Consider the following 15,756-nt stretch of genomic DNA (forward strand, 5'->3'; position numbering starts at 1 on the left):
TGGCTCATTTTTAGAGCTGCTGAAGGGTACAGTGTGTAAGAAACTGACAAAAGGAAAGTGGCACAATTTTTAGAGGGAAGTTAAATGAGGACATGTTATGATAGGATTGCTAAAGAGAGAAGACTGAAAACAAAGAAAAGAAAAAAGGTCCTGCAAGTTATGACAAATATAATCAAATGAAGAAGAGGAAAATGCTGACTTATCTACAGCTAAAAGAGCTAACTGTCCTCAAAAGTTAGACTTATAGTCTTGACACCTCCAGGATCACGAGGAGGAATAAAAGCATTCCCAAAAGAACGAATTTCTCCCGTCACTAAAACTTTGTTTCCAAAGGCCACAAGATGACTCACTCACTTTGACTCCAGAAAGAATCGAATGCAACTTCAAAGGCTCAGCGGCAATCACGGCTTTTACTCAAAACATATTTCATGTCGCAGCTCTTCAGCTTCATAATGAAACTTAGGGGAACATTGCCTGTCACGCCTTCGTCCTGTCAGTCTGTTGTCCCCGCCATGTGCTTTATTTGCACATGGCTCTGTTTTGTTTATGTTCAAGTCTCCGCCTTTGTTCCGCCTCCTCGTCCGTGTCATGTGTTAACCCGTACTCCTTGTTATCTGTCCAGGTGTGTCTCGTTTGTGTCTGTATTTAAGCCCTATTGTGTCACGTCCTGTTTGTCGTACATTTCTCATTTCCCCTTTATCCTGTGTTTAGTTGGTCATGTTATTTAGTCTGTCCGTCTGTCTCTAGAGTTTCCCCGTTTCTTCTCCTTTTTCGTCGTGTCGCTTTTCGTCCGTCTGTCCTGTTCTCCCTGTCCAGTTTCCTTTGTTTTATTTAGCTTGTTTGGCTCCTTGTTTGTTTGTGTCCTGTTTAAGTATCGTTGTTTTGTTTATATTAAATTATCCCGTGTTTTAGCGAATGCGTCCCCCTCCCTCAATCCGCCCCTCGTTCCTGACATTGCCATTGATTTGTCACTATTTTAACAAAGTGACATCAGATATTTCACTGGATGAACTTATAACTGATCTTACCACCAGTGTGAGCAGGAAACAATATTGATGGTCATGGAAGAAGAGGAGGTCATAAATAGAAAGGGTAAATTTATACCCTATACTTTGGTTTGTTTCTGGCTTAAAGTACTGGTTTGTCCTTGGGTGACGGTCTGTTTAGAATGTTGTCCCATGAGCTTCCGTTTAATGTGTCTGCATGGGTTTCCTCCAGGTGCTCAGGTTTCCTCCCACAGTCCAAAGACATGCTGCTAGGTTAATTGGCGATGACAAACTGTCCACTAGTGTGAGTGGCTAAGTGAGTGTGTGAGAATCTGCCATGTACTATGCCCCAGTGGGAGGTGTACAATTATGTCCCATATCAAAAGATACTGAAGATGCCCCCATGAGGGTATATTCAGTGCTCATAGTTACACAACATGGGTGCACTGTTCCATTTCACGTAACTATACATAACCCCTGTTCCAGGTTTTGTATTTGAGTTTAATATTAGGTTATGAAGCTAAATGTGTCATTTCACCTATGAAAATGAATGTAATTAATGTTTAAACCCAGTTTTTTTAAGGCCGGGCCCACACTAGTGGATAATTGGGCTAATTTTGAGGCTAATTTGCTCCTCTGGACAATCTCAAAAACACTCTCAACATCAGTATGATTCAAATGATGAGCTTCCCAGGTTATCTTTTAGTGTGTGCAGTGTGCAGTGTATAATCCAATATTTGCAATCTACTCCCAGACCAGTCAGGTCACACTGAACGTGAATTGTAAACACTTAACATGTTTCATTATTATGAATTCTGTAGTGTAGGGTGGACCCAGATTCCAGGCTCGTGAGGCAGTATGTACAAAAACAATTGGCCTGTTCCTTCCAGCTATGTTTCATCCACATACATCTGCATGTTTCACTACAGATAGCATACACCACCAGCTTAAAAATAGCCTCACTGTAACACGCCATGTTTGTTTCGGTTTACAATCGTGAGAAAACCTGTGATGGTGCAGTTCATGTGAAACTTTCTTAGTTTGAGAATCTGAACCATGGGTAGGAACACACGCCTGGTCAGAAAGTGTGTGTGGTGTTTCGTTAAGAGTAGATTGTGTAGTGTGGGAGCTTCAATCTACACTCCAGGATAAAAGTGAGTGAAATATTTCATTATGTGTGGACTCTCACATTTTAAATTAGCATTTCTTAAATCCTGTTGCATGGGTCATGCAAAAGGTACAATTTAGACCCTTTAGGCCATTATTGTGAATATATATATTCGACTTACTGCACCAGAAAAACAACAAATACCCCCTTTCCACAGCTCTCTTTTTATTGAACGTAAGGTTTTTGAGCCCTCGCTAAGAAAAGGCCATGAGATAACCCGCCCCTCTGACTTCATTTGGAAGAAGAGTCAATAGAGAAGCAGAGGAAAAGAGGAGGTGGAGGTGATGGAATGATGAAGTGATGAAGGTATGCGTAGGGAAATAAGCAAAACGCCTACCAATTTACTTCAGCAATGAAATGGCAGCACATTCAAGGTTATTTAGAATGAGCCAGCAACTGAATGACTGAGAGGAAGTGGTGAAAACAGTCGCTTTAAAAGCTGGAGATGGAGATATAAGATGTGTTTGCCTTTTTTGTGTGTGATTTGACTGGCTGGGGAGTGTGAGTCACCTCTTTCATTTTAAAAGAGTATGACAAGGATCATAAATTAAAGAATATTTATTATTCATAATATTGGGGATAAGGGCGGTAAGGTGGCACAGCAGTTAGTGTTGTTGTCACACAGCTCCAGGGTCCTGGGGTTGTGGGTTGGAGCCCAGTAAAGAGTTCCGTGTGTTCTCCCTGTGTCCACATGGGTTTCTTCCCGTTACTGCGGTTTCCTCTCACAGTCCAAAAATACACTTTGGTAGGTGGATTGGCGACTCAAAAGTGTCCATAGGTGTGAGTGAATATGTGAGTGTGTGTCGCCCTGCAAAGGACTGGTGCCCCCTCTAGGGTGTATTCCTGCCTTGCACCCAGTGATACTGGGTATGCTCCGGACCCACCGCGACCCTGAACTGGATAAACGGTTACAGACAATGAATGAATGACACCTCATTGGTACACCTCATCATGAGAAAATGCAGATTCTATGTTTTATTTCACTAAGTGTTTGCCACAATGCACTCATTGCTGACACAGATGTTCAACTGGGCCCACACAGTTGTATAATCTCCAGAGAGAGTGTAGATCAGTAGACTGGAAATCTCTGGAGGTAAAGGCACACATTTAATTGTACATGAACAGATTGTATATCATCGCTGTCCAAAGAAAAACATGTATATCCATTTAGTTGATTACATAATTTGAACACAGCAGATGTCCTTCAAATTGTGCAAACCTTTCATGATGAATGGACAAGTAGTAATGCTCCAGAATGACGTAGTATGAAATCTTTTTTTACATTGACTTCAATTGAAAGTTAAGAAGAATTTTTCAAAAAATCTTTATTTATTTATTTATTTATTTTCGAAATGACAATTTTCTCCATAGAACAGCATGGACCAATAGAATGGGATGCTCTATACAATGTACAGTATTTGGGATGAGTTGGAGTGGGGTTTATGATCTAATAATTCAACATCTGTACCTGAACTCACTAACAAGTCTGAGTGCCATCAGATTCTTACAGAAATGTCCCATTATCTAACTCTTCCCATGATAGTAGAAGCTGCTATTGCAGCAAATGGGTGCTCCTGGTGTATACGTTTCATATTTAGCCCCAGTTCTCTTCTCCGTGTGTAATGTTACACTAACCAACCTTTCTCAGTGCGTGAGGAGTTTAAGCTGCTTCTTTTGAACTGAAACACTTGTATTATTATTATTATTATTATTGTAATGGGGAAATTGCATTATTTTCTCCAAGTACCAATGCTTTTACATGAGCATAGGTTTATTTACTTAACTAACCAGCACTAAAGTACTGTTTTCATCACAATTGAGAAGCTCAGTGCCCATGAAGATATAAATACAAGCAGGATGTGGATAAGAATGAGTGGGATTTGAATTAGCCGGAGTTATTTGGACGCAGTACTTCCTCCTTGCCCAGGGATACTGCTCATTATCTTAATCAATCTTTCACTCTCTCTGATAAACACAAGCTCTCTCCATTCTCAAAGCTAAAAGAGTTCAACAACCAACTCTCATTAATGAGACGAATGGAAAAGGCACTGGAATGAATCACAAACAAGGAGAATAAACACAGAGAGACGTGAAAAGAAAGTGATTTGGCAAAATACAAAGACATTATAATAAACGATACATACGCTATATGGCCAAAAGTGTCTAGGCACCTGCTGTTCCAATGTATCTTCTAAAATGAAGCGTAGTTCGTCCCTCATTTTTCCTGGTAACAAACTGGATCTCAAACACCACGCCAAGTGATTACAAAGGAGCTCCATCACTCCAGACAGCATAATTCCTCTGCTCCACAGCCCAGTGCTTGGGGATTATATCCTCTAACTTGGCATTAGACGTGGTGACCTCAAGCTCAAGTGCGACTGATTCAGAACATGTCATTTGATTGCCAATGTGGTTCTCTGCTGTTTATACATTACATACACTATTATAGTGCAATACAAAGTGCAATAGAACACCTTTGTTTACAGTGATGACAGCATTTCTACAAGAGGTGTCTACAAAGGCTTTTGATACATAGTGATATTTCAACAAATAGAAATAACTCGGAATATAAGCAGCTGTATCACCCTGGAAAGAGAGCTGTGGTCAGGTGCTGGGAAAGAGTCTATAAAATGAGGTGAAAAGCCCTGTAAAACTGAATAAAGTATGGAAGGGAAGGATCGAGGTATTGAGGAAAAATGGAGTAAACAAGTGCAGTGTGCTGTGTCCAGCATCAGAAGAGCAGGATGATGAATGACCATAGTGGCACCGCTTTAACACCTTTATAATAAAGCCAGTCACTTTCACAGATAACTCGAAAGTGAAGAGCAGGTCCTCAGCCAGCCAATGAGATCGGAGTCAGTCTCTCTCCCACACACAAACATGACCTCTGGTAAAGTAAGTGAAAATACTTGTCCTTCTGCATGTTTCAAAGTATTTAATGGCCTCACAGACCTCCGCCATTTTAAACACCTGCCTCTTATTTGTATTAAATTATCTTATGTTATCATCCAATCCACCGCCGTTTCTGTGCTTGTTGCTGTTGTTAGAAATAGTTTGACTCTCTCTCTCTCTGAGAGTTGCCATCCCTCTGAGACTCAGTTTCTCCCATGGACTCACTCCTTCGTCTTATCTCCCCGAGATTCACACTCTCCCTCAGACTTACACACTGTTTGATACTCACTCTGTTCCTGAGACACACTCTCAACCTCAGATTTACACTTTTCCTGAGAATAACACTTACGCTGTGGCTCAGAATTATGGTTAATATGAGTTCCCGATTTAGAAGCTGCACACAAACAACTTCTCAAGTTGTAATTAGTAGTGGGAAACTGGGAGATGATTTTGAAACCCGAGTTCCTGAGTTGGGAGAGGGAGAATCAGTGTTGGATGTAGGGCTGGACAATAATTCAATATCAATATATATATAAATCACAATATATTCATTCATTCATTATCTGTAACCCTTATCCAGTTCAGGGTCGCAGTGGGTCCAGAGCCTACCTGGAATCATTGGGCGCAAAGCGGGAATACACCCTGGAGGGGGCGCCAGTCCTTCACAGGGCAACACAGACACACACACACCCATTCACTGACACCTACGGACACTTTTGAGTTGCCAATCCACCTACCAACGTGTGTTTTGGACTGTGGGAGGAAACCGGAGCACCTGGAGGAAACCCACGCAGACACAGGGAGAACACACCACACTCCTCAAAGACAGTCACCCGGAGGAAACCCACGCAGACACAGGGAGAACACACCACACTCCTCACAGACAGTCACCCGGAGGAAACCCACGCAGACACAAGGAGAACACACCACACTCCTCACAGACAGTCACCCGGAGGAAACCCACACAGACACAGGGAGAACACACCACACTCCTCACAGACAGTCACCCGGAGTTGGATGTTACTTTTTTAATTATTATTTTTATTTATTAATGGTCAATCTATACACATTTAAGTCGATATTAAAACATTTTTGTTCTATGTATAATACATGGATTAGTCATTTAGTGCCTTATATTAGCTGACATTGCGAATGTGTTGCTTCACTTGAATACAGCTGCATTTTTTATGTTGCTCCAACAACAAACTCTTGATGTGCTCGTAATTCTGACTTCACAAGGCACCATCACTCTTTTCCTGACACCATAATACTATATATTCATAGACTGCACTGCCCTGCCCTGAATGGGCTATAGCACACTTTAACAGTGATAATGTGATGGTGGAGACGTTCTCTTTTTTTCCCTTTTTTCTTCTTTTCTGCACTTAAACTTTGTTCTCTATCAGATGAAAATAATGAATTACGTAAACATAAGACAATATATAAACCACATATCCAACAATCGCATCATGTAAGATACACGTAGCTGGTGACTAAATACATTCCCAAAGCAGTGTCAGATAAAACTAATAAATTGAAGGCTGAAGACATTAATAATAACTGATAAAAAGATCCAGAAAGGACCTGGTTGCTCTGAATGTAATAATAATAATAATAATAATAATGACGATAATCACAGCAATAATATGTGGAACACAGTTCTGGAAGATTTCTCTGAAATCCGTGGTTAATACAGCTGCTTATTTGGAAGCGTGAGATGAAAGGCGGATGTTGATGGATGATGGGAGCTGAAGAGCCAGGGGCTGAACAGTGTGTGTGACGGGTTTGTGTCAGTCGTGTGCATAAACAAGAGCGAGATTTGTTTTGGCTTCTTGTTTTCTCTGTGTGGCTGATGTTCGCTGCAGTGTTTGAATGACACTACACACTGGTGAAGACTCCGCGATCATTCAGCACAGAGAGAAAGGACCTTGTCCAGGACGTTAATGAGCTCAATACCTCATTGCATCCCAGGAGAAAAAAATCATCTATATACATGTCTTTCTGCAAATTAAACAGCAGCGTTTATGAAACAAACGTGTGCCAAATGTGCTTTGTTTTTGTTGTTTTTTAATATTCCTAATGTGTTAAGTTTAGCAAATAAAGAGTAATTATGCACTGAAATGTGCAGAAACACGTTCTCTGGAGGGAACACTATAGTAAAGCTGCGTGTGCACAACTGAACACCTGTGTCCACAAAGTGTGCACTTTACAGCAGATAAATTCACAAATAAGGGATTTCTACAAACAATTGGACGTATAGTGACCGCCATTAGGAGACACAGGAAAAAATCACAGCGTGGACAGCTCAGATATTTATTGAAACATTAGAAGGTTCATTTTTTTGTTTTGTTTTTTACGTAATCACAAATGCAACCCTTTCTTGAATCTTTGACTAAAATAAGGTTGATTTTATATTGTATTATTAATATGTCACCTTTGTTTTGCCTGTTAATGGACCTGCATGCTTGTGTGGGCTTTTTAAAACATACATGCACTAAGCAAACTCTATATAGTCTACATATATATCATACTTCATTAAATAAATCTCATTCTGAAAGCGACTGGACCTCCACCCTTTTACATTAAGTATTCCCTGAGAGGAACAACGGGTGAGATATTAGAATGAAGTCAGTGTTATGCTTCTTAATAGTTCACACAGCAGTTTGCGCAGCCATTCAAGGACGTGCAGTCATTCAGCTGCTGTTGAGTTTTTAAGCTGTTTCTGTTTTCTGCCCTCCTGAAGCCATGGGGACTTGCCCTCCTTTGACTTTCCGCAGCAGTGACAACACCATTTAAAAAAAAAAACCCTCACAGAAAACAGCAAAATATATAAATAAATAAATATCAAATAATAAAAAAGATAATGGGATTAAAATTGAAACTGGCTTCATGATCTGATCATTTAAATGTGACACTAAATAAGCTTCTACTGAAGAAGAGTAGCACAAATGGAGTCTCTCTCCCTCTGTGGATACAAAAAGTGAGCTCTTCTAGGTCCTGAAGATCAATGAGGTGAAATCTCAGAGGACTATTTGAAAGCCGTTCAGGGGACATCAGCAGAAAGGCCATATTCAGCGCTCCATTGCCCACCACACACACTGTTCTCTGTAAATCAAACGCTCCAGGAGAAAAGTTCAATGAAAATAGGTTCTACTCCCCACTCTCTGGCCTTTAAAAAAATCATTTGGCCAAAAAAAAAGAAAAATCTAATCAAATTTACACAGTTGTCCCCCTTCCCTCAATGTTTCCAAGTCCTGGTCCTGGTGGGTCACTGCACTGCACCACTCCAGATGCAACCAATGAGCTAATTAACAACCCATTCCACATTTGAAGTGGGGGTGATGGAGTGAGTGAGGAGAAATCTACACCATGAAGAGTATTTGACCAAAGTATGGGCAAAATCTGTAAACAAAATGTCAAACAGTATCAGAAACAATTCAATGAAGTTTATTTTAGCTTCCTTGATATGCTTGAATATAGTTTTATGCAATTTCATGGCATCAAACATTGGATTACTTGTTAGCCACATTATCCAGTTTAAAACCAAAGAAGTAAACTTAAGCACGTCTTGTGGTGCTTTTCCACTGCATGGCATCAGCTCGACTCAGCTAGGCATAGCTTGACATGCTTTTCCTGGTCGTATTTCAAGTAGCACAGCCCCCCTATGAAATGTAGGCGGTGACATCCCCAGTCTCTAACAGGAACCGCGGGTTTTGAAACCACAACAACGCTTGCGGTAATGTTAGTCACTGTTTACATTTTGTGTATTCATCGTGTTTTTTATCTTAACACAGCTTTGTGCCATAGTTCTTGCTGATTAGGGTTTTTTTTATTAAAAACTGATCCAGGGAGAACCTCTTTAAAATGCCACGGCATAATGTTACAAGCTTCTGTTTGTGAGTCGGATAAATACCAATAAAACCGCTGCCGTTACTTGAGAGTTTTATATGTGGCGAGTTTGTGCTGGAGCTCTTCATTTCTTGGTGATTGACAGGTCTCTCTGGCCAATCAGCGCAATCTGCAAGGTTTACACGCCACATTTAGTACCTACTCGGTTTGATTTGCAAGCAGGGAGTAAATAAGTAATTGGTTCCATGGACCAGGTACCAGATTCAGCTACTGGAAAAGCTGAGTCGAGTCGTGTAGCTTCCATGCAGTGGAAAAGCACATTTTGAATTACATTTGAATTATATATAATATATAAAATAGAGAAATATATATTCTCAGGGCAAACTCATTACAATAACGAATCTGGTAATTAGTAATATATATTATTATTCAAACTTTGCCTTGTATGCAAATACAAACATAATTTTCATGATAAAAATAATATTAAAATCTTTCTATGCATGACATTACTAGACAGATTACATACAGATAAAGCACTAGAATGCTTTATCTGCAGTTTTTTTGGCAATGTTAATTTGATATTTGATTTGTCTGCATTGTCATAATTAGAAGTCAATTTCTATAGTTAATTTTAAGAGTTGCCCTGTGAAGGACTGGCGCCCCCTTCAGGGTATGTTCCCCCTTGCCCCCAGTGATTCCGAGTAGGCTCCAGACCCACCGTGTCTCTGAACTGGATAAGAGTTACAGATAATGAATGAATTAATTAATACCTTTTATAGTATAAAACAAAACATATGCATATATTTGGTTGTTATTAATATACATTTTTTTATCTATTTAAAGACATAACCTATGTCTGTAATTCTGATAAAGCCTAATGTTGGGCTAAAATGCAATGCCAATGGTGAATTACCTTTGATATAATAGCCCTTTTTAATTGGTCTTCCAAGCCTTTTTTATTCAAAGGTACTCTGGAAAGTGTTTATTGAATATTATCCCTTTACAAATGTACTGTTTTGTTAATATGGTGCAGCACAAAATGTCAAAATGTATCCTTGTCTGATCCTCCACGTTCATCATCCAGAGACATAGCTTTTGCCAGGTCATGTTTTCTAACTTCTCTCTTGTCCCATTTGTTCACACGGTGCAGAAATGCTTTTCGCACATGTTAGCATTCTTCTTTCCCCTGTGTTTTTCCATGTTTCTCCATGTGTCACTCATTACAGCTTCCAGTGTTGCTAAAAGCTGCCTGGAAAAGAAGAAAAAAACAACTTTCCCTGAGTGAGGGACAAGCTAAATCAGACAGAGCATCACCTCTAAAGCTCCAGAAGAAGGTCAGAAGAGTCAAGAGGGAATGCCAGGCCACCATTCATTGTTGAAAAGGATTAGTGCCGGTTTAGCTTCAGTAAAAAAAAAACAACTGTCCTCAGGATAAATGTCCAAAAGGATCAAAATCGTTAAGATTCACTGCCTAAATCCTTAAAAAATACCCTCTGAATAACTGTTGGAGAAAGATACATATCAGCCCCATGCGATACTGATTTATGTCTCTTACCTTGTGGCGGTTGGAGCTTGAATTGCAAAGATGTCCTGTTTTATTCATCACATTTCTCTTGTAAGTGAAAAGAAGAGGCCCTTAGCCTTAGGATCTAAGATAAAATACTGTCACGATTTGCAAAAAAGTGCTTGTACAAAATTAGTATACACATGGATTGTAAACATATTTTCTATTGAAATAATAGTTCATTTTGACAGAAAACCCTCTGTGGGTGAGTGTATTTTGTACGGTGAACTGTTTGTGTCCAAGCGTGGCAAGGTTAGGTTTTTCAGCACAGATTTCTCCTGATTCCTTGAGTCCTTTGATGATATTATGGAGTGTAGAGTATGAAATCCTTGCAACTTGTCACGATTCACGGGGCGGACTGACGGAGGCGGACGCACTTGCTAGAACACAGATACTTTAATAAAACAAAACAAAGAAACAAAACAAACACAAACGGACTTGAGGGCAAACACGAAGTGAGGAAACAACAAGACTAGGAATTTAAACAAAACAACACGACTTGGAATAGGAAGGAAACAACACGACACGACTAGGAATGAGAAAGAATAAACACGACATGACTAGGAAAGAGAAATACACAAAACGACACGACTTTGACTTGGAACATAGCAAAACAAAACAACATGACTTTGTAAACAAAACGAATGACCGATACCAGGAAGTGACACAAGGGAACTTAAATACCACATACAAACGAGACACACCTGAGACAGATAACGAAGACAACGGACAAAGAGGCGGAACAAAGGCGGGACAAGGGCGGAGACAAGGACAATAACAGACAGAGCACATGGCGGGGAAAACAGGCATGACAGGACGAGGGCGTGACACAACTACTCATTGAGGAACATTGTTCTTAAACTTGTTCATTATTCACTGATGCAAGTTGTGAGATTTGATACTGTTAAATTTCTTTAAAAAAAAAAAAGCATTGCTGTCTCTTTTGATTTTTATTAGACATGCCGTGCCATCTTTGTTTGGTGTGTAATAAAGCGGTCAGCGATGGTAGTTTGCTAAGTTTTCTGCCTTTGGGATTTTTAGATTCCTGTTTGCACAGATTGACCTTCATTAAAATTGACCCCCTCCCACACAACATTGTAATTAAAAATCAAAAAACGCTTATCTAACCAACCTCATAAATATTAAATAACTGGCTGCGTCTAAGCCACACGCCCCTAATGAGGATTTCCAAGTGAGAAGAGGCTTTCGGAGCCAGATTCTCCACAGGATCTCCAGAGGGAAAAGTCACCTACTCTAAAAGTCCATTTATCAGCTCTGCACCCTACAGGCACATTGGACACCATAAGCTGTTGGAGTAGTGTGGGTCAAGCACGGAGGTTACATCCTCTCTGTCCAGCCACATAACTCATCCCCATCAAAGCCTGGTCACCTTGGTTTCACAGCGTTGGAAGGGCATTTATTTCTATCCCGAAGAGTGAGGAGTGGACACCATGCAGGAAGTCCAGACTGGAGCATCACACACGCTGAGCTGCCCATCACTTCCATTAAAACCAAGTGTCATTCAATCACCCCGCTCAATTTTACCAGCGCCAGCTCTCCGTTAGCCCTTTCAGAGCCACACTAACCCTGCCCATCAGCCAAACCACACGAAGATGACCTTCTTTATGCTTCACATTAACCCCCTGACTGCGAGTGAACCAGGGATGGTGCTGGTGACAAATGAAGTGGAAGAGTTGGGGAGAAAAAAGCCTGCTGGGGAAAGTTACAAATTACAAATTCTCAGTAAAGCACGTGGTTATAAAAGTTTCACTAGCTTCGTTATTTACATATTCTCATTTAGAATATAAGCCTGAATGGATGACATTAACCACAGCATAACCACTGCAAACAGACACATTGTCAACTCATTGCACACACATGGACAAAGACATTCATATTCATGTCTATAAGAAAACATCAAGCTAAACTGGGTGCTCGGGACCAGTCTTGTAAGAGGTCATCATGCTGGGTGCCATACAGGGCCTAGGGGGATATAAAGCCACTGAGCACTGTGCTGTGGAGCAATGGAACTAGACCTTTTGGGATCAGTTTGTGATCAAAACAACAGTACTTCACCCCTGGCTGTATGCTACCAAATCCTCACAGAAATATTCCAGTGTGTAGTGTAGCCTTTTCAAAAGAGTAGCTGATTTTGTAGCAAAGGACATCAAAGTCTTTATTAATTAATAGCCCTGTCACAATAATTACACAATCAACATATTGTACAATATATGAACAATTCTTCAATCATTTTTGTTGACCTTGTTATCACCATTGTGTTCTGGCCTCTGGTTTTCTCTGGTCTCTTTATTTTGGAGCTGTTATGTCACCATGTTTAAAAAGAGTGGTTTAATTTTATTAATTGTTTATTTATTTCGGATATTTAAATATTTTTATATTCAGTTGCAATGTCTGAATATTCCAAATAGCGTTTTTTTGCTGAAAGTTCAATGCTCTTAAAAGGAATATAATTGTAATATTTTGCTATTATATTATCATGATATCAGTGGCATAAAATGGTCTTAAAACCTCAATGAGTAGTGATTAGTGCAATTATTTCTGAGACAATATATTTATCACAAAAAAATGGCTATTGTGACAGGCTTAACTATGGACTCAATTTCAAAGGCAAAGTAGAAACAGACTACATACAATATCTCAGGTTATTTATCCTGTAATGAACGCAGAGGCTAAAAATCTCAACTCGGTGGAGGACTGAAGGACAGTAGTGGACACAAATGGTCGTTTGGTATATTTTTGTGGACAGCTGCATCCTCAGTGTCCAAGTGTTGTTCAACTTGAGGTTTGTTATTTATTTGACTTCACTTTTCCTGCTTTCTCTCCACTGCGGCCTGTCAACTCGAGTGCTTTCTCCGATCCACTCTGGCAACCCCCTGAACTGATTTAAGTATTATTGGATTTCACAATGCTGGCATATCCAACAGTCACGGATGTCATTCGAGGTCAGGGCTTGTCAGAAAGGGAAGATGGAAGGAGGTGTGGTATATTCCTGCATACATTTATTTATTGACAAGGCCAGCACAAAAAAATCAACCAAGCAAAAACCAAATCAGGCCAATGTAATAGAAAATATGCTGGCTGAGGGAAATGCACAGTGTGGGAAGAAAAAAAAAATAAAATCACATCTCCATATCTCTGCAAGTGGATGCATCTTAAATGTTGGCAACATCTAATATTTCTCATAGTTTTAGGAATATTTTATTATTCAACCACCTCTGACACATCTTTCCTAAACTCCAGAAAATGCATCAATAAATATGTATTTCCTCGGTAGAGTAACTTTCCTAAGTTTGAGCATAATGCTTTTCGATGCATGCTGCTTATCCAGGATTTCTTCTAAAATGAAGGGAGGTTCAAAGGTATTCTTCCCGCTTTACTGCAGTAATAGCTTCTACGCTTCCAGGAAGGCTTTACACAATGTTGAAACCTTGCAGTGGCAATTTGATGGCAGCCACAAAAACAAGGAGAGATGTTGATGTTGAATGATTAGGTATGGATAACAAACACCACTGCACCTCCTACACCACAGCCCAGTGTCTTTAGATTGGGAATGAAGGAATCCAGGTATTTTAAGGTACACACGTGGTCAATTTTGATCACGTTTTTATGTCTTATAATCTGTTGTGCGAAATTATGTTCTTGAACATTTTTATTTGACCAGGGAAACCCATATCTTTATATATATACACCAGTATTATCATTCATTCATTATCTGTAACCCTTATCCAGTTCAGGGTCGCGGTGGGTCCAGAGCCTACCTGGAATCATTGGGCGCAAGGCGGGAATACACCCTGGAGGGGGCGCCAGTCCTTCACAGGGCAACACACACACTTACACACTCACACCTACAGTCACTTTTGAGTCACCAATCCACCTACCAACGTGTTTTTTGGACTGTGGGAGGAAACCGGAGCACCCGGAGGAAACCCACGTGGACACAGGGAGAACACACCAACTCCTCACAGACAGTCACCCAGAGGAAACCCACGTGGACACGGGGAGAACACACCAACTCGCAGACTGTCACCCGGAGCGGGAATCGAACCCACAGCCTCCAGGTCCCTGCTGCACCACCATGTCGCCCGTAAAATAATAATAAATAATAAAATAAATATTAGAAAATGTTCAGAAAAGTTCTAAAGAAGAACATCCAGAAGAATGTTTCCAAGCTCCAGTGATTTTACAAACATGTTTACATTAAAGACTCTATGAACAGCCACTGTTAATGAGATCAAAAATATATGTTAAAAACATCAGTCTAATCTTTAATCTTTATTCATTATCTTTGAGCTCATTCTTATCGATGGTGTGCAAAGAGCATGTCTGTCCCAGCCTCAGTGCCAGGGCCCTGAGCATTATCTCTGCTCCTGCTCCCTTCAGATAAGTGGGAGAAGCCCATTCAGGTGAGAAATCGATGCTTTTACTGATTTAATGTTTTAAAAAAACATCCACACGCCCAGCTCAGATGCTGTTCCTCCAGACAAGAGCAGAATGCTAAATACCGCACGTTTACGAGCAAACCGAATGGCAGGTCGTGTCCTTCACGTTAAGTTTACTGTTGTTCTTTTTTATTATTTCCTGCCAGTTTGAGCCCAGGGTTTGCTTCAAACAATCCACTCAGAGCTGAAGCGCAGATGACTGTGGATTCACACGCTGACAGATCTGACGATGATGAAGAAAAACAAGATTTATATTAAAGCTAAAAGATTTCAGAGTTGAGTGTCCACAAAGGCACAACAGAGAATTAATGAAGGTCAACAGAAGTCTAGATTGTACAAAAAATATATATTTTATCAGCGACAGACAAAAACTTGTCTGGCCTTGTTCAGACAGGCAGCTCAAATCTGATCCTCCATTAGATTTTCTGCAATCTGAAGAAAAGCAACATAAAATCTGGTTGGATACAAGCCACACTGGTAGATGATTTCAAATTAATTTTACATCTAAACTCTTGTGTGGCACAGCAGCACAGCAGGTAGTGTTGCTGTCACACAGATCCAGGAATCCAGGAATGGGGTTGGGGGTTCAAGTCCTGCTCTGGGTGACTGTCTGTGAGAAGTTTGGTGTGTTCTCTCCAGAGGCGATTGCTCATAGACTGCAAGGGAACCTCAGCTTCCTCTAAAATGTCAAAAAATAAGTGATCAAATATATTCTGTTGTGTGTACATGTCATTGAATAAATATGCACTACAACGCGCTCAACTTTTGTTCAGAATCAGCTTCTTATCACTGGTAAAGACGAGGCTTTCCTCTCAGTCATTCCCGCAGCTTCACAGT

This window comes from Hoplias malabaricus, chromosome 11 (genome assembly GCF_029633855.1).
Source record: "Hoplias malabaricus isolate fHopMal1 chromosome 11, fHopMal1.hap1, whole genome shotgun sequence".
Classification (NCBI taxonomy): Eukaryota; Metazoa; Chordata; class Actinopteri; order Characiformes; family Erythrinidae; genus Hoplias; species Hoplias malabaricus.